Raw genomic sequence first — 20,227 nt, 5'->3', positions numbered from 1 at the left:
GTGGTATGTTTGGTAGAATGGATGATACCCAAATCTGGTCAACGTTAAGATTTTCTGGAAGTTTGGATGATTATGATTGTGTCCCTGGCGGGACACATTATCTGGAGTAAATAGTCAAACTTTGTCTCGTTGGAGTGAAGAAATGGTAGGCGAATCATTAGGTTTGATATTGAGAAAGCTATGAATAGTCTCAAGCCCTCATCGGTAGGAGTGGATGGCACCCCTGTTAAGTTTCTGAAGATTATATTTCCGTATATTTCTTGTCTCTTGCTTCACCTTTTTAATAGCATATTTCTGACATGTAAATATCCGGATGCATGGAAAGTCGCTAAGGTGGTACCTGTTCCTAAAAGTAAATGCTCGTTTAATGTGGAGAATTTGAGGCCTATTAGTATTTTGCCTTCATTATCCAAGCTCTTTGAATATGTATTGAGAGATGCTGTTCAGGAGTACATTGATGACCGAAAATAGCTCAACGATTTCCAGTATGGATTTCGCCATGGAATTAGTACAGCCTCACATCTGCTTCACTTGACAGATGCAATCAGAGAAACCATTGGTTTTGGTGAATATTGAGTTTTAGTTGGTCTGGATTTATCAAGGACATTTGACAAGGTGAATCATTCGACATTAATTCAGAAGCTTCGAGCTTCATTTCTCTGATACTGCCCGCAGACTCATCTCATCTTATTTATCTGGACGATCACAATTTGTCTCTGTAGGTGGTGTTAATTCTGAGATTAGACATATTTCTAGTGGTGTCCCACAGGGATCCGTTCTTGGACCATTGCTTTTTATATTGTATGTGAATGATATTTTTGTTTCGTCTCCACACACAAAAAAAAAATTTTTCTGATTCAATCACGAAATTAATTGATCCAATTAATTTTTTAATTGAAATGTCTTCAATCACAGAAATGATAGTATCAATTAAAAAATTAATTGACAGTCAATTAAAAAATTAATTGATCCAATTAAAAAATTAATTAATACTATTAATTTGTGTGATTGATTTTTGTTTCAATTAAAAAATTTGTTAAATCAATTAAATTTTTAATTAAATATTTTTTAAAACTCAATTAAGATTTTAATTGGAAAAATTTTTGTGAATTTTTTTTCTGTGCAATTGGAGAATGTTTCCGTTTCTTTATGCGGATGATATTCATCTTTTTTCAGTAGTACGTCTACTTTACAACTTGAGATGAATATGAATCATGTTTTGGAACATGTTAGTTGGTGGGTTTGTGATAATGATTTTGTCATAACTCAAAGCAGAGGTTCCCAACCCAATTTGCTTCGCGCCCCCAAAAAATGTATCAATTTCGTTGCGCCCCCACAAAACAAATTTTGTTTACCCAAACAGAAATAAATATTAACAAATAATTAATTAAATAATTAACAAGTAAGTAAAGTAGAAAGTCGGGCGGGGCCGACTATATCATACCCTAAACCACCATTACAGAATTAGTAATCATAAGCATTTGTGGGGTAACATATAGGTCTGGGAGATAAACCGCAGTTGCATATTTAAGAAAATTAAGGGGTACATGTCTATGGGTTCTTTGTGTCAATCTGACTATAGCTCATAGTCAATGTTGCCACGGAAAATGTTCGGTTTACCCTACAAGGACAAAAAAAGTTCCCTACTTTCCCATACATTTTCAAACAATTTTCCCTACTATAGTTTTCGTTAAATTTAAAAAAATTTACAAAACAAAAATGGTCCTAAGTACTTTATTATCTTAGAACATGAATATGCAAAGTATATATCTTAGAATATAAACTTGTATTACCATCACGGTTGCCACAGTTGGTAGAATTCTACCCAAATTAGTAATCTTTTTTGTTAAATCTCTATAAAAATAAAATTTTGGAAAAAGTTTCTATAAACAAATTTTTGTGAGAAATTTTTCTATAGAAATAAAATTTTGACAATAAATTCTATAGAAATAAAATGTTGAGAAAAAATTCCACAGAAATAAAATTTTGAGAAAATTTTTTATAGTAATAATATTTTGAAAAAAAAAATCTATAGAAACACAATTTTGACAAAATGTTCTATAGAAATAAAATGTTGACAAAATTCTCTACAGGAATAAAGTTTACCACACATTGTTAAAGATCAAGCCTTGCCGGCTTCTAATTTCCTCCTCTAGAGCTACCAAAATGTAAAAATTATTACAAATTGTGTTGAGTGAAAATATCCTACATTGTGGCTAGTACATCAAAATTTGAAATTTGAGTAACATTGGTTAATAAATTAGAGTACTATGGCCAAATTTGGGAAAATCGAACGATGCATATATATGGAAGCTATATCTAAATCTGAACCAATTTGCATAATATTTTGCGGGTTTGATTAATACCACAAAAGGTTACCTTGTGCAAGATTTGAGTAAGATCAGTTAAGAAATGAGGCCTGTATGGTCAAACATAAGGTTATTAGGGGCGAATTTTTCAAAATCGGGTGATACATATATGGGAGCTATATCTACATCTGAACCGATTTCGATGAAATTTTGCACATATAGTTAGTACTATAGAGGACTGGATCTAGCCAACTTTTAGTAAGATCGGTTAATAAATAAAGGTTCTATGCACGCTCACAAAAAATCGCTTCTGTAACATATACTCCCAAACATATTTTGCTTCAAGCATATATATTTTTGGGTATTGCCCAAACATTTATATGTTTGATCTCTTCCAATATATAATATGTTTGAAAGCATATTGGTCTAAACAATATATGTTTGGGTAGTCTAAGTTCCAAACATTTTGTATTTTTGCATCCAAATTCAATAATGTTGTCTTCTAAAAAACAATATGTTATTATGTGAACATATAATATGTTTGGAAGCATTTTCACCCAAAAATATTATATGCTTAAAAAAAATTCTCCCAAAAAATATTGTGCTCAAAATTTTATTTATTTATTTATATATTTACAATCATAATGAATTATGAAAATAAACAGGTAATATAGGTGCTAACAACATAGGTTTTCGACCTGAATGCTCAAAATTTTGTTTCTGCCCAATTGTATATTCCCCCACACCTTTCTCACTTCCACGAGATTTTTTAGTTCTTAGCACCTTTTTCTGTAATACAAACATTGTAGAAGAAATTATTCAATTGTATGATTTTTTTTATTTTAATTTTACCTTTTGCCGGACGGGGATTCGAACAGCGGACCACACAGTTTGTAAGGATCAAAGTAGCTGATCAATTGCCCAAGGAAAAATAAAATGTTAATTTTGTAATAACAAGCAACAACCACCAACTTAATTCAATATCGCTCCCTGTTAAATAGCGTTCCAAGCTACTAAACACATATATGTTTATAGGCTATTTCTAAATTAATATATGTTTGCATCCAAGCATATTATATTTACAAACATTTTATGTCCCAAACATAATATGTTCTAACATATTAACATATATGTCCCAAACATGTTATGCTAGTTTATGAACATTATATGCTTGCACTCAAAAATATTGTGTTTAAATATTTGTGTTCCACACATATAATGTTTATAGCCAAACATATGAAAAACAGTCTTTTTCATCCGTGTGGCCAAATTTGGGATAATCGGGCTATACATATATATGGGAGCTATATCTAAATCTGAACCGATTTCGATGATTTTTTGCACATATAGTGCTATAGAAGACTACATTTAGCCAAATTTGGGTAAGATCGGTTGATAAATAAGGGTTTTATGGCCAAATTTAGAAAAATCGGGCGGTACATATATATGGGAGCTATAGCTAAATCTGAACCGATTTCGATGATTTTTTGTACATATAGTTAGTGCTATAGAAGATTATATTTAGCCAACTTTGAGTAAGATCGGTTGATAATTAAAGGTTTTGTGACCAAATTTGGGAAAATCGGGCGATACATATATATGAGAGCTATATCAAAAACTGAACCGATTTGGATGAAATTTTGCAGACTTGAAGGGCGATGAAAAATATAACCTTTTCCAAATTTGGTGACGATCCGTTAGAAAAAACGCGCAACGTGACCCCATTTGTCGAAATCGGGCGATACATATATATGGGAGCTATATCTTTATATCTTTTATATTTCATCAAAATCGGTTAATAATTGCGACCGGAATACTGTGAACAAAAATACATGGACAGACGGACGGACTCCAATCGCTAGATCGGCTCAGGAGGTGATTCTGAGTCGATCGGTGTATATTTTATGGGGTCTAAAATCAGTATTTCTATTAGGCACATTTTTTGGCCGATCAAACTTATTATACCCTGACCACTATGTGGTTTAGGGTATAAAAATAAAAATGTTAGTGAATATTAATATAAAAGAGTTTATCAATTAGTGGGAAATTTGGCAATTGTTCCTTTCATTAGTTAGATTTTCAATATTTGGTACTATTACTGATAAAGTACACCTTTAATCAGTTTCAACATGAAGGCAAGACAGATATTTTGACTTTATGTCTAAAAGTGACGAAAATGGTTTCAAAATTTTTAAAATGTGTGAATACAAAATTGGGTACTGGTTCAGATATTTTAGCAAGAAATTTAGCCGTTGCAAATAAAGTGAATTTTTTGCACAACGACTAATAATGGAAAACCTACAACAAATTATAGAATTGCACTTCTATTCTTTTCTCACTGTGGTTATAAATGAACATTTCGAAATGTACGGATGGTATGCCCTTTTGTAGTTATTGATGTTTTGTTGAACTTAACAATTTGTGTTGTTTTAACAAATTTAATGATACAAAACCTGTTCAACCAAAAATGACGCTGCGCCCCCCTAGGCGGGCGCGTCCCCCCATTTGGGAAGCTCTGATCTAGAGCTATGTTCTTTTATCATACAAATGTTGAAGTAGAATTTAATATAAAAGTCAATGGTTATGGAATCCTTTTCGTTGCTGAGATGAGATGTCTTGGTGTAGCGTTGGATAGGAGACTCGGTTTTGAACATCATCATGTTTTGATGTTGCTTTATAGTCTAGTAAATACGAGTGCTCCACCTCTGCTCCGAAGCCGTTTTTTTTGTCAAGGTCAATCAGAAATCCGCAGATACTTTTTCCTCGTTTTAATACGGTTGTTTGTGATCGATCTTTTACAGTGCGTGTCGCTAGAATTTGGAATCATCTTCCGCTTCATTTAAGAAAGTTTTCTTATTCTACACTGGTAGAAAAATGGTTCGTACTATTAACGAACGGGCTTCGTTGATTATTTTTCGTTAATATTACGAAATTTTTCGTTATAAGAACGAAAGTGATCGTTAATACAACGAAATCAATCGTTAAAAGACAATTTTGTGTTTTGATTTTTGGTTATATTAATGAAACACGTTTCGTTTTGGAATCATCTTCCGCTTCATTTAAGAAAGTTTTCTTATTCTACTAAGGAATTTTCTCGAAGACATTTTCTTCATTTAAAAGGGAGAATTCATTGATAAAAAGCATTTCTTTTGCTAGTCATCAATAATGGACCATAATTTCAAGTATTTTTTTAATTCTTTATTATTATAGGTAAATTTTAAATTTATATATATTTTTTATGTTAATTCTAATATTTTTATTTTATATTTATTTATTAGCTTAATAGTTATTAAATTCTTATAGATTTTTTTTAAATATTTTTTCTTAATAAACCTGTTAGTGTAGTTAGTTTATTACAGCATAAATCTGTAATATCCCTGCCAGCATTTCAAAGTTCCATTTCATCTTCATCGCTACCACAGACTCGTAAATGTCACTACAACCATCCTACTGTGATGGGGGGCAGCATATCATAAAGTACAAAATGTACTTCATACATGTATTTTGCCATCACTACTTTTACAAAAGCCATTTTATTTTTTGTGAAACGCCAAGCGCAACCAGCTTGTTATATTTTATTTAAATAAAAACGAAAATAAAGTTCTGAAAACATAGATTTTACGCTTAAAATTGTGAAAGGTATATTGGTGAACAATTTTTGATTTTCCAAATGGAATAAAGTGATTGTTTTTCAAATATTTTACAGACACGCTGCCTCCATCGAATAAAAACACTGGCTGATAGACGCTGTAACATGTAACTCGCTACTTGTAACTCTACATCATCATTAATGCAAAAAATTATGTTAAATGTGATGTGATAGTGGTATAAATGTTATATTTTTAAGAATTTGTAAATGATTAATCAAATTAATAAATATCTCAACAAACGTGTTTTACTCGACCACAATGATTCTTTTACCACTATCTTAAAATGTGCTTTTTCTGATTGTTTGGAGGGTCTCTTATTGGCGTCGTTCTAAATTGATCTATAAAGGCACCTAATAATTGCACTCATGCGAAACCTTTTTGTAGTAACTTGGCGTGGTACAACTTCTCAATAGTGACGGCGCTTTTCCGACGAGTTTTTGATATCGTATATGATTGTTTTCGACGTACCGGGGATTCTCAGAAGCGCCCCCAAATTCAAAAAATGTTGGCAGGGATATTGTTAATTGAGCCAGGTTTGGCTTTGTATATATTACTTTGGAGAATAATAAATAAAATGAAATGAAAATGGTGAACACTTTAACTGTTTCAGTGTTGCCACCTTCCTCCGTAGATTATCTAAATAATAAATAATTTAAATTTTTATTAATTTATATGATTATCACATTCAATTTGTCATTTCGTTATGGATAAATACGCCCCTAATTAAGTTATGAGTTCGCAAATTACAAACATTTTACCAAGTTTTAAATTACTAACGATATTCTAGTTTTGCATTTCTCATTAATTTTCATAGGAAATGCCACAAGCAATATTAAAGACAAATACATGCAATAACATGAATTGTGAAACACCACCGGGAATTTATTTGTGAATGGTAAGTTTTAATTACTATGCAAATTTATTTGAATTGATTTGTTTTGAAAATATCAAATTACAAAACCTCAAAAAGTAAATGCATATCATTTGTTTTAACACGTTACTAGATTGCTTTCTAGCCATAGTCATATCTACATATTTTTAGTCAATTCTTGGAAATTGGTTATGTAGTCTTTTGAAGGCGAACTATGACGTAAATTGAGGGGATACGAGTAGTAGTTAAACAACGTAAATTGTTTATAAGCAAAATTTCTTTTGAAAAATGATAACAAATTATTTGTAATATTTTGTGGTTTTTGATTTTATACAACGCATTACATGAAATTGCAAATATCGTTTAACATAAGACGTAAATATCTTGGGCAACATAAATATTCTAGTTAGGGCTCTTCTATGTGACATATTTTTAAAATAATACGAATTTAAAACCTATTGCGTAGACGACTAGATTTGAGAGCATTTCCTGCGTTACTGTCTCAAGATATAGATCTCTACATTTAGGAAAATATATGCAGGCCTGTTCATATATTGTCGCATAATTGGAACGATTTGAAATCGTGCGTACTAAATTTGCTTGTTCCTTGCGAACATGAAAATGAAATATTTGTTCACAGATTGGCAACACATGGGTTTTATTATGCTCACAGAGAGTAGTTTTCGGGGTTGCCAAACGTTTCATTACTTTCGTGGCTAGAATCAATCTTCATCTACAGATTCGTGTGACCACAACAGGCCTGATAATCAGAGCGCTCTCGTCCCCAAAAATTCCCAATTTGAAACGAAATTCCCCGACATATTTTTGAAGATTTTTTTATGAGAAAAATAAATAACATTTTAATTTGTATGTGCGTGAAGATAAATTGTAAATATCTATGACATAAACCAGACAGATTCAGCCGCGCAAGGAATGGGTTAATCGAGTTATGCTAAGGCCACGAAAAATTACTACACTGAAAAAAATATTGTCGTGAGACCACAGATTTCATGTCCTTAGCATAGAAGACGCATTTCTCCGATATAAAGCTTTTTTCCTTGCCCGAAAGATGATGAACTTTTCTATAAAGTCGTTTTTTTTTTTAAATTAGGTGATTCAAATTAAAAATGGGTATCTTAAAATGAATGTTGTTTGACTAAGGTCAACTTGTCTTTAATAATTGTGAAAAATTCTTAAAAATTGAAGAAATTGTCTTTAAATTTGTTGTCTTTTTGTATCTTGACAACAAAGCAAATAAGCGTTTAAAAATAGGAGACGTTTTTCAACACTTTATTTTAAAGACGATTTTTACATGAGACGTAGCATAATTTCTATTTGTCGTTAACACGTTTTTAACTGACTTTAATTGCAGATGAAGAAAAAAACGGGAAAAATGAATAAATTAAAATTTTCTGTCTAGAATCGAGAACGCAAAACTTCAATTTAAAAGACAATTCTGTCTTAAAAGTATCCTTAACATACTTCAATTCTCCGCTTCTTTGGCTCGGAATCAATACCAAAATCATTAGTGTAAAGACAAAATCTTTGGAATCGGCCATGCTTTTTTTCAGTGTACTTTTGATCAGCAATAAATTAACTATGTCGAAAAATGTCGTACCGTTAGAAAGGTCACCTTGTATTCTAATAAATTGTATTCTAATAACATAGGGCCACTGTGTGAAGTCCTGCCCAGGACTTCAACTTTGTACTTTTCCCAATAAATTGGATAAAACACAATTTTCTGGATTGGTTTTGAATATAGTCACAATATAGCCAAAACATCCAAGTTTCATTTGTACGGCTTTATTTGTGCAATATCATAATAAAGGGTGATACGGTCAAAATTTGGTCAAGGGAAAACGCGTGTAAATCGGTGAAATCGTTTATTTAAAAAATCAAATTAAATTTCTTTTTCAAGTTCAATTAGTATAAAATTCAGGAAAAATATTCAGTTAGGCTTTCGCTTTTCCAAATCCGAATTGCCGGGCGTCACGCTTGACACCTGCCATCAGATTTTGTACAGCCACCTTCTTCGCCGCAGAAAGCCAGTTTGCCTTGAACTCCTGCTCGTCCTTAGCAGTTTTTTGGTCTTCTTTAGGTTCCGCTTGACAATAACCCAGTATTTCTCAATTGGGCGGAGCTCTGGCGTGTTGGGAGGGTTCTTGTCCTTGGGAACCACCTGCACGTTGTTGGCGGCGTACCACTCCATGGCCTTTTTACCGTAATGGCAAGATGCCAAATCCGGCCAAAACAGTACGGAACAACCGTGTTTCTTCAGGAAAGGCAGCAGACGTTTATTCAAACACTCTTTCACGTAAATTTCTTGGTTGACAGTCCCGGAAGCTATGAAAATGCTGCTTTTCAAGCCACAGGTACAGATGGCTTGCCAAACCAGATATTTCTTTGCGAACTTTGACAGTTTTATGTGCTTGAAAATATCTGCTAGCTTTCCCCTTCCTTTTGCCGTATAAAACTCCTGTCCCGGAAGCTGCTTGTAGTCGGCTTTGACGTAGGTTTCGTCGTCCATTACCACGCAGTCAAACTTCGTCAGCATCGTCGTGTACAGCCTCCGGGATCGCGCTTTGGCCTTCGTATTTTGTTTATCATCGCGATTTGGAGTCACTACCTTCTTGTAAGTCGATAGTCCGGCTCGTTTTTTGGCTCGATGCACGGTTGTAGATGATACACCCAGCTTATTTGCGGCATCTCGGAGAGAGAGGTTAGGGTTTCGCTTGAAACTACCGGCAACTCTCTTTGTCGTCTCAGCGGCTTCCGGTTTTCAATTTTCCCCCGATCCAGACTTCCTGGCTGTCGACAAACGTTCCCCAAACATTTTAATTACATTTGTAACGGTTGATTTGGCAACTTTTAGCGATTTTACCAGCTTTGCGTGCGAGTAGCTCGGATTTGATACGCTGCTCTTCTTGTTTGGACGGCATTTTGACAACTGAAGAGTGAATTCCAAAATCAAAATAGGAGCAACATTCTACACACGCACACCTTCAAAATGAGGGGTGTTCAGGTTTTTTAAATGCAAAATTGAATGAAATACGTCAAGTTTATATTGACCAAAGTTTGACCATATCACCCTTTATTGTGTTTTTGATCTAACATAGGTGACCTTATCTAATGAAAATGCGCTTCTTGCCCTTTTCAACGGTACCACATTTTAATTTATTACTGGTCAAAAGTAGTCAAAATGTTCATAGACATTTTTTGGTCGTTTTAGCATAACTCGTTTGTCCCATTCGGTACGCGGTTAAATCTGTCTTGTTTGTGACTTAGATATTTACAATTACATTTGCGCATATTATATTTATTGATGTTTCAGTTCAGTTATGATATATGATGAATTTTATATATTTATTATAATGAAGAGAAGACTTTGAGAATGGTTTTATTATATATAGTAACAATTCAAGACGTTTTCTTTGTTTAAAATGAATTTGTAGAGAAAATTAAAAATCTTCAGTTGAAGATTTTAACGAACATGTTAATGTGTTACCAACAGAATGACAACCAAATCTCCGACAAATTCCTGGAAATTCACCATCAAATCCCCTCAAGTCTCCAGCTCAAAAAAATGTTCCCCATTCTCGGGAAAAATCCCCAATACTGGCAACACTACCCTGCCAACATTTTTTGAATTTGGGGGCGCTTCTGAGAATCCCCAGTACGTCGAAAACAATCATATACGATATCAAAAACTCGTCGGAAAAGCGCCGTCACTATTGAGAAGTTGTACCACGCCAAGTTACTACAAAAAGGTTTCGCATGAGTGCAATTATTAGGTGCCTTTATAGATCAATTTAGAACGACGCCAATAAGAGACCCTCCAAACAATCAGAAAAAGCACATTTTAAGATAGTGGTAAAAGAATCATTGTGGTCGAGTAAAACACGTTTGTTTAGATATTTATTAATTTGATTAATTATTTACAAATTCTTAAAAATATAACATTTATACCACTATCACATCACATTTAACATAATTTTTTGCATTAATGATGAGGTAGAGTTACAAGTAGCGAGTTACATGTTGCAGCGTCTATCAGCCAGTGTTTTTATTCGATGGAGGCAGCGTGTCTGTAAAATATTTGAAAAGCAATCACTTTATTCCATTTGGAAAATCAAAAATTGTTCACCAAACAAACTTTAACAAACACGCCAAAATTGGTCCTTATAAACCTATCCCCAGATTTGGTTTTGGAGCCTCTTGGAGGAACATATTTCATCCGATTAAGTTGAAATTTGGTACATTGTGCTAGTATATGGCCGTTAACAACCATACCTAACTAGTCCATATCGGTCTATAGTTACATATAGCCCTCAGATAAACCGAAGACGACGTTAAGAAGTTTTATGATACCTTGCCATCGGAAAGTATTACCACAACCCAAGTAATTCGATTGTGGATGACAGTCTTTCGTAGAAATTTCTACGCAATCCATGGTGGAGGGTACATAAGATTCGGCCTGGCCGTATATACTTGTTTTAGTCCTAAAATAGTTCAGTAGGACCCGTCCTTAAACAGATTCCCATGAATCGGTCTTGCGCTATAATAATTTTTTTTTTTAGTCGTCGGCGGCTGACACTAAATTTTTGGCTCCGGAGGCGGACAATTATCCATTACAAAATCAAATTGAGGTTATCCGAGCGAGATTTTTGCAAAATTGTAACAACAACTTTACACTGCACCATTGTGGATGGAATGCGTTTGGAATTTTTCCAGAAAATACAACAATTATACATACATTTTTATGATTTATACCTCATTCACATTACACTTCTAAAATCCACTTTAACTATATTTCAACTGTCATTTGCTTTATAAAAAATTGATTTCAAATCTACTTTTAGTAGATTTCGAGCCTAATGTGAATGTGGTATTAAATAAATATTTTTGACTAATTGAGGGCTAAATTTTAGTCCAGCTGAATTGATATATTCGGCGGCGTCGTCTACTGGCGGTGCAACTCTGCGGCTTCATTCTGTGAAGCCGCCGAGTAAATTAAATTTTAAAATTGTTTGTACGATTTATTTCATACAAGTTCGAATATTTATTGGTTTTTGATTGACCGACGCCGACCCTGCCAACATTTTTTGAATTTGGGGACTCTTTTGAGAATCCCCACTACGTCGAAAACAATCATATACGACATCAAAAACTCGTCGGAAAAGCGCCGTCACTATTGAGAAGTTGTACCACGCCAAGTTACTACAAAAATGTTTCGCATGAGTGCAATTATTAGGTGCCTTTATAGATCAATTTAGAACGACGCCAATAAGGGACCCTCCAAACAATCAGAAAAAGTGCATTTTAAGATAGTTGTAAAAGAATCATTGTGGTCGAGTAAAACACGTTTGTTTAGATATTTATTAATTTGATTAAACATTTACAAATTCTTAAAAATATAACATTTATACCACTATCACATTACATTTAACATAATTTTTGGCATTAATGATGATGTTGAGTTACAAGTAGCGAGTTACATGTTGCTGCGTCTATCAACCAGTGTTTTTATTCCATGTAGGCAGCGTGTCTGTAAAATATCTGAAAAACAATCACTTTATTCCATTTGGAAAATCACCAAATTGTTCACCAATATACCTTTCACAATTTTAAGCGTATAATCTATGTTTTCAAAACTTTATTTTCGTTTTTATTTAATTAAAATATAACAAGCTGGTTGCGCTTGGCGTTTCACAAAAAAAATGGCTTTTTTAACAGTAGGGATGGCAAATTTCTTGCATGTACTTTTTGATGTACCTTTTCATGATGGTTGAAGTGACATTTACGAGTCTGTGGTAACGATGAGGTTGAAATGGAACTTTGAAATGCTGGCAGGGGAGTAGACATATTTGCGTCGGCTCAACCGGCAAGCAGTCACCGTTTGAAAAACTAGAATGTATGTTAAAAGGGGTTTTATTCTCTGGTCTAGAGCCTACAACGATATGTTATGGTGGGATGCACCGTGGTGCAATGGTTAGCATGCCCGCCTTGCATACACAAGGTCGTGGGTTCGATTCCTGCTTCGACCGAACACCAAAAAGTTTTTCAGCGGTGGATTATCCCACCTCAGTAATGCTGGTGACATTTCTGAGGGTTTCAAAGTTTCTCTAAGTGGTTTCACTGCAATGTGGAACGCCGTTCGGGCTCGGCTATAAAAAGGAGGTCCCTTGTCATTGAGCTTAACATTGAATCGGGCAGCACTCAGTGATAAGAGAGAAGTTCACCAATGTGGTATCACAATGGACTGAATAGTCTAAGTGAGCTTGATACATTGGGCTGCTACCTAACCGAACCTAACCTAACATATGGTGGGTACTAAGTTCAAATTTACCCGTTAAAATCGAAATCAAATCTGTAAAAGCAGAACGAAATTATAACTTTTGGTGGCAAATTTTATTATAACTTGAATGGTTCAAAGCAACGATTGAAAATGTTTATTTTTTGTGAAATGAATTAATAACCGTGAAAAATTGTCAATTATGCTAACTTATTACCGGCATTTAGATTAAACTACAAGAGTAGCTTAACGATTTGACGATTTTTGTCAAATCGATTAGGTCAAGTCAATTTTTGATTGCGAGACGGTTAGCTTGGTTATCGTTTCAGAACTACCACATTCCCCATCAACATCCCTTACTTGCAAATTTAAAAATTGGGATAGACAAGAGTATCTGTACTAGGTCTGTGCAGTGGTGCCAACTGTTTTGGGCTGAAAATCGTCAATTTTAAAAATATTTTTCGTCAAAATCGTCAATTCATCCCAAAGAATTCGTCAAAAACTCGTCAATCATAAAACAGTTGAAAAAAAGATTTAGGAACAAAATAAAAGTTTTATTCAAACATCTGAGGCATCCATATATTGTATACACAATAAAGCTGTTATTAAAAAAGGGGTTTTATTCATATTAGTTACATGAATAATGCCGTTTAAATCTCTAATTAAGTCATATAGTTTCCAGTTTTTTAAGCGACGATTAATTGAAATAAATTTTTAATTAATTTAAATTAATATATCTGATTGTGACCACATGTACTACATTGTTTAACAAAATTTTCTTGACAGAAAAATTTCCTATTCTCCAAGCGAATTTAAATTCTTATTACTTACTCATGTATAATTTTTATTATTGTTACTATTATCGGTAATGAATAAATAAATAAAGTGAATTTAACTAAAATGGCTTCATGGCAATCAGAATTATTTTGCTTTAAATAGTTTTTAGACAAAAGAATACCTTGCAATGTTTAAGTTTCAAAGGGATTACGAATTTTAGGTTTATTTATGTTGATTGCTTTGAAATTTCTTTCTACATTGGAGACTGGTGCTGGGAGCAAGCTACATATAAATTGTCATATTGTTGAGATCCAAAATAACTTGTTTACATTCGTCAACTTACAACTACATCACTTTGAAAAATCGTCAAATCGACATAAAACCCCTTAAAAGGAAACACTTGAGTCGTACATTTTAAAAAATCGTCATCTCATAACTAAGTTGTTTAAAATCGTCGTCAAATCGTCGGAGGCCAAATTTACCATCAAAAATCGTCAAAATGACGAAAAATCGTCAGAGTTGGCACCGCTGGGTCTGTGACAGGCGTGTAAGAGGCAATTTCCTCTAATTTCCCGTAGGACTATATAACTTGGAGAGAATGACCCAAATGTGACAGTTCAATAATTTACACATTTCCTTTAAAGTAAAATAAATTAAAAGGAAGTCCGTTTCGAACAGATCATCGGAAGATGTATCGTTAATCGTCACGATTGTACTCAGGCAATAAAGGACTATTTGCACACATCTCCACCACTGCCATCTATATATCAATTTGGGTAATTTCTGAACCAACCGCATATATTAAAATCATTTCTTGTTACTAGCCATGAAAATATCCATAAAAAGTGCTTTTGATAGAATTAAATGATTAGAAAAAAGTTTTGTTTTTTTAACATTATAAACTAGTGTTGTAAGATTGGAAGAAACTAGCAATTTCTGGATGATTTAATCATAGTTTTTCTTATCTTTTATTCGGCTATTCCCAAAATTTTAAGTGATTATGTTGAGTAGAAGACTTAATCTTTTCATGGTACTTACGTTGATGCGAGTGTTTGTTACCAAGCAATTAGATCAAGCAAGTGTTCAGGCTATCTGAAATCCAGAATACAATATTAATTACTCATAGATGGACTATAGGCTTTTAAATTATTTAATATATTTTCGTGTATATATATTGAAGTATAATTATTTTAATTAAACATCGCTTTCAGCGTCAAATATACTATTTAAGTTTGTTTTCAATTTGAGTGCAAATAAATTATCTTTTCAAGACACCTGATTGTACTAAACCTTGGGGCATTGTTTTTATTTTATACGAGAATCTTCGGAAGCACAGAGAAAATATTTTTTTTTATATAACATAATTTTTGACATCTCAAGTTAAAATCTATTATGGATTGCACATTTTTCTGGGTGTATATATTTGCACAATGTCATGCTAACAGCACTATGTACACATGAAAAAACAAAAATTGTATTGGTAAAAATACAACATTTTTTGCCGTAAAATTATAAAGACTCGTCATTGGAAGTCTATTACCAACTACACAGTAATAAAATCCATCATTAAATTGATGCTAAATTTAACTTAGGAAAAATATAATTTTACAATATTTAAAAAAATATTTTTAAATTTCCAAAAAAAACAAAATCCATGGAATTTTTTAAGAACTTAATGAAATCAAAATTCTGAAACCAATGGCCAATTCTAAGATCACGTTTTTGCACGAAAAATTGTTATACACCATATAAAAAACGTTAGCGCGGAATAAATGCGAAATCTTTGTTTTGAGCATTTTTAAACACATATTTATACAACCCTGGATTTTTCGCACGAAAAAATAGGCAGGCATATTATTTCACATAAATAAGTTAACATCCCTGCGTTTGAGATCCTATTTTCGGAGATAGATGAAGATATTCGTTTTTCGCAGAAACGAACTTAGTACTAAGAATAACAGAAGAACATTTTCGTACGATTCCTAAAATTAGTAGGTATATAGTGGCAGCCCCTCTGTCCATTGTGATATATCACAATGGACAATGTGGTAAACTTCTTCCACAGTGGTAAACTTCTCTCTTATCACTGAGTGCTACCCGATTCTATGTTAAGCTCAATTACCTCATTCTTATAGCCGAGCAGTGTTGCCAGTATATTTCTGGCTTTTGTCCCCAAATTATGATACTTTCGTTCCCAAAAATCCCTATTTCAAATTTCAATGATGAACACTGATTACAGGGACAACGAGTCTGAAATGATTTTGCAATTGTAGAAAAATATATTTTTCAAACTGACTAAAATTAAAAAAAAAAAAGAGCTTGGGCCCCCGAAATAAAATCCTGTGGCGGTTTTTAGTTCAAATATTTTATTTGCACCCTTCCGTATGCCGTGGAATAAAGAGCAGCATAGTTTTCGTTTTGAAATGTTGACGAATTCTAGTGGGGACTTCTTTTGTAAAAATGTAGAAATTTGATGTTAATTTACTATTGTAAACGGATTTCGAAAAAATACCCACAAGAATCCCCAAATTTATGGAAACCTCCAAGTTCCCGACTCAAAAATGTTGTCCCCATTCACGAAAAAAATATCCCCAATTTGGCGATATTCAACACTGTGTGTTAATACGCAAAAAGAAAAAAATGAAAAAAGTACCTTTTTGTTACAAAAAGTACGTTTTTCGAAGCTGATTCAGTAGCATTTCAAGAATCTTATGTATTATCCCTGCACACAAGTAAAAAGTTTACTTGGATCCAAAGATGTTAACCTTCTCTTAAGGATTTTGGTATTGATTCCGAGCCAATCTAGCTTCAAATCTTTGATCAATAAAATTAAAATTATGATACAGATCTCATTTACGGAATTTTCATTCTCTTTTTGCGATATATTAAAAAGCTATTCACGTGCAAACAAATGTCAGTTAAAAAAATCCAAATTATGAAAGATACTTCAAAGTAAAGAATTAATTAAAAAAAAATAAAAATTATAAACTTTCTTTTAATTAAAATTTCATTTTGAACATAATTTTGGTTTGGCCATTAGTATTTTTATATGTTTTCTGGATATTCTTCCATTAGCTAATTTTTTAATGCAATAACTAAAGGAATAATATCCAGAAAATTAAGAAATTTGTCTTTAATATTGTGTAAATTGTGTGTCCTAAAATGTAGGTTAGGTTGCATAATCTTTCATATTAAGTCAATATTTTTTTAAGTGTAAAAATCCGTTAAAATTTTCTTCTTATCACAATTTTCGGACAAAGTAATTCAATTTTCCCCATAAAATTTTACTTTTACTGTTCTTCTGTGTACTATATGACACCCATTTGTTATACGATTACAATCTCAGACATTGAAACCTATAATGAAATTGAAAAACTGGAATTTCTATGTTTATATCTGCTCTCAACTGTTGCCACAATATATACATTTAAATATTTAACAAACTTTTAAGTTTGTCATTGTCATTGAAAAATAATGAAATTTACATTTACCCAAAACCAACACTAACACTCCAATGTAACTTCCGCGCCATCTATTAGATGTCTTTTCCTCCCATTAATTGAGTCTTTGTAATTGTAAAGTCCGCGATACCGCCTTCTAGTACAACATAGCAAAACAACAGTGTGGAAGTGAATGTACTAAACAGATGTTTGCGCCATCTAGTGGAAAATAGTACAGAAAAGCCCGACAGTGTAAAATCGCCCTATTACGTTAATATACAGCGTTGCCACAATGAATTTTTATTTTGGACCAACATTTTTCCAAAATTGGAACAGCGGGCCATTTTTCCAAATTAAGGTGAGTATTAAGTTCGAGTTTAGCCGCTAATTTTCACTAAAGTGAAAACTAAATCAGTAAAAAAAGTCATAAAGTTATACATATTTGTTGCAGATTTCATTATAACTTGATGGGGAATATTCCAAAGCAAATTTTCACAAAGTTTGTATTCCTTAAACTGGATTATTAAAGAAAAGTAATCTTGAAAAAAATGACGGTTAAACTCGAACTTAATACCCACCATTACATTAACATAATTTAAAAGTTAAAATTTTTCCAAAAAAATTTCGATAGAAAATTTTGTAAAATTTTTATTTCTATTAAAAATTTTTATTTCTATTTATTTCTATATAGAAAATTTGTCAAAATATTATTTCTATAGAAAATTTTGTCCATATTTTATTTCTATAAACGATTTTATCAAAATTTGATTTCTATACAAAATTTTGTTAAAATTTTATTTTTATAAAAATTTTTGTCAATATTTTATTTCTACAGAAAATTTTATCAAAATTTTAAAAATTGTGAAAAGTTACCGATTTGACGAAAATGGACCAAAATCAACCAAATTCGATTTGGTCCGACCATCGGACCAAATTTAAAATTTAATAATTATTTGGACCAATTTTGGCAACCCTGTTAATATATGAGTATAGTTAATTAATTTTAAAAACTTATATATTTATTCATATATGACAAATTCTAGAGAATTTCTTATAAAATGGGGCACAACATTTATTAATATTAATTGGAAATTATATGCAGTGTGTAAATCGTGTAAACAATTTACGGCATAATCTAGGTAAGAGTGTAATAACGGCCCACTCAAAAAAAAAAATGAACACACCAGAATAGAAAATGTAGGTTAATTTTAGGAAATTTTAAATGAACTGTATTTCAAACGCCTATATCAAGCTTATATCACTAAAATAAGAAATACTGACAAATTCGAGAAAATTTATTTAAAAAAAAATATTTGTTAAAGAAAATTTCATGGTTTGAAGGAAAAAAAGCAGTTCAAAATTACAAATTGTCTTTAGTAAGTTCAACACGCAAAGAAAAAAAACGTTTGGAAAACTTGTACCGAAAACGTTTTTCTTTTGTTATAGTTTTTTGAATTGCTTCGAAAATTTTAAACTTTTATCAACAAAAAATTTCGTTTGTTACAAAATTTTTATTTTTTCAATAAAAAAAGTTATTTTTGAAACAACAACACAGTCCATTTCGTTTATATCAAACACTGTTCTTTTCTGACTTTAGGTCTTTAATAAGACACATTTTACAGTTCAAAATTTAATATACTACAATGTAATGTTGAACATTTTTTCGGAATCTTCCGAACATATCTGGAATATATGTAAAAAACAAAAAACAAAAAAAACGTTGGTTGAAGCGGGGATCGAACCCACGACCCTTGGCATGCAAGTCGAACGTAGCAACCACTGCTCCACGGTGCCAAACTAAATGTTTGTTTCTGTTAAATAAACTTTGTTTATTCGGTTCGTGGGCGCCGCAAGCTATGCTATATAAATGTAACTTATATGGATATTTATCTATTGATAATATAACAGGTACATAGCTCAGTGATTAGTGTGTTGGTTTACAAAGTGAATGGTCCGCGGTTCGATTCTCCGTCCAGGCGAAAGGTAAAAAAATTTTAAAAATTTATAAAATTGTATAAATTCTTCTACATTGTTGGTATTGCAGGAAAAAGTTTTAAGAACTAAAAAATCTCGTGGATGTGAGAAAGATGTGAGGGAAAATGCTATTAGCAAGAAAACAATGTTTTTGTTTTTGAGTTTGTCTTTATGAAATTGTTGTTACATCCTGGAACAGAATAAACGTTTATCACAAAAAGTATATACTTTTCTTCCAAAAACACTTCCTTACAGCGAAAAGCAAATGAGAAACGAACTTTGTCTATAATTTCGTTTGGGAGGAACGAATTATTTTTTTGCGTGAAGATAAAATTGGTAAAGTTTACAAATTTCCAGAAATTCTGAACTATTTTGTGACAAATATGAATGAATAAAAACTTTCATGAACGAAAATAAATTTAAATTGGTTGACTTTATTCTGAGGATCTATTTCAGTGTATAACATAATTTAACCTTTACCTGTAAGAAATTTCATAATGCATTTACATTTTTAAAAACCTTGACTCATATTTGAAAATATATTTATATCACCATACTATGGGCAGAATAGTTCATTTCTATAAAAAAAAATATTTATGCGAGCTTTTAAATAGAAACCTATAACAGACGACCTAGTACCAATTGGCTTCCATTCAATGACCTAGGGTTAATATATATGTGCGAATATTGGTTATTTCACTGGTGTTCTTTACCACATAATTGGATTGCAATAAGTATGGAAAGCACATCGACGGAAAGATAATATGAAAGGTAAGGTTAGTGAATGCCACTACTTTTGTTTTCAATGATATTTTTTATTCGTATAAGATAGTGACCCAAATAATTTAGAAATTAAAAAAAAACACTTTTAGAAAAAATTCACCAAAATTTATCCAATAATAATTTTAATTAAT

General features: G+C 32.1%; 2 long non-coding RNA genes across 2 annotated transcripts; one reads left to right on the top strand and one right to left on the bottom strand.

The window, feature by feature from the left end:
• The first annotated feature begins 5,704 nt into the window (after nucleotides 1-5,704).
• LOC142241360 (uncharacterized) lies at nucleotides 5,705-6,218 on the top strand. Its single transcript, XR_012723594.1, has 2 exons — nucleotides 5,705-5,948; nucleotides 6,016-6,218. It is a non-coding gene; the product is annotated as an uncharacterized LOC142241360 (long non-coding RNA).
• A 5,954-nt stretch (nucleotides 6,219-12,172) lies between these two features.
• Nucleotides 12,173-12,674, bottom strand: LOC142241246 (uncharacterized). Its single transcript, XR_012723545.1, has 2 exons — nucleotides 12,444-12,674; nucleotides 12,173-12,386 (listed from the first exon to the last, which is right to left on the bottom strand). It is a non-coding gene; the product is annotated as an uncharacterized LOC142241246 (long non-coding RNA).
• Nucleotides 12,675-20,227: the final 7,553 nt, after the last annotated feature.

This window comes from Haematobia irritans, chromosome 5, assembly GCF_050003625.1.
Source record: "Haematobia irritans isolate KBUSLIRL chromosome 5, ASM5000362v1, whole genome shotgun sequence".
In the NCBI taxonomy this organism is placed as follows: Eukaryota; Metazoa; Arthropoda; class Insecta; order Diptera; family Muscidae; genus Haematobia; species Haematobia irritans.
The sequence above is the reverse complement of the archived record's forward strand: the minus strand, read 5'-3'. Positions and strand labels throughout refer to the sequence as shown.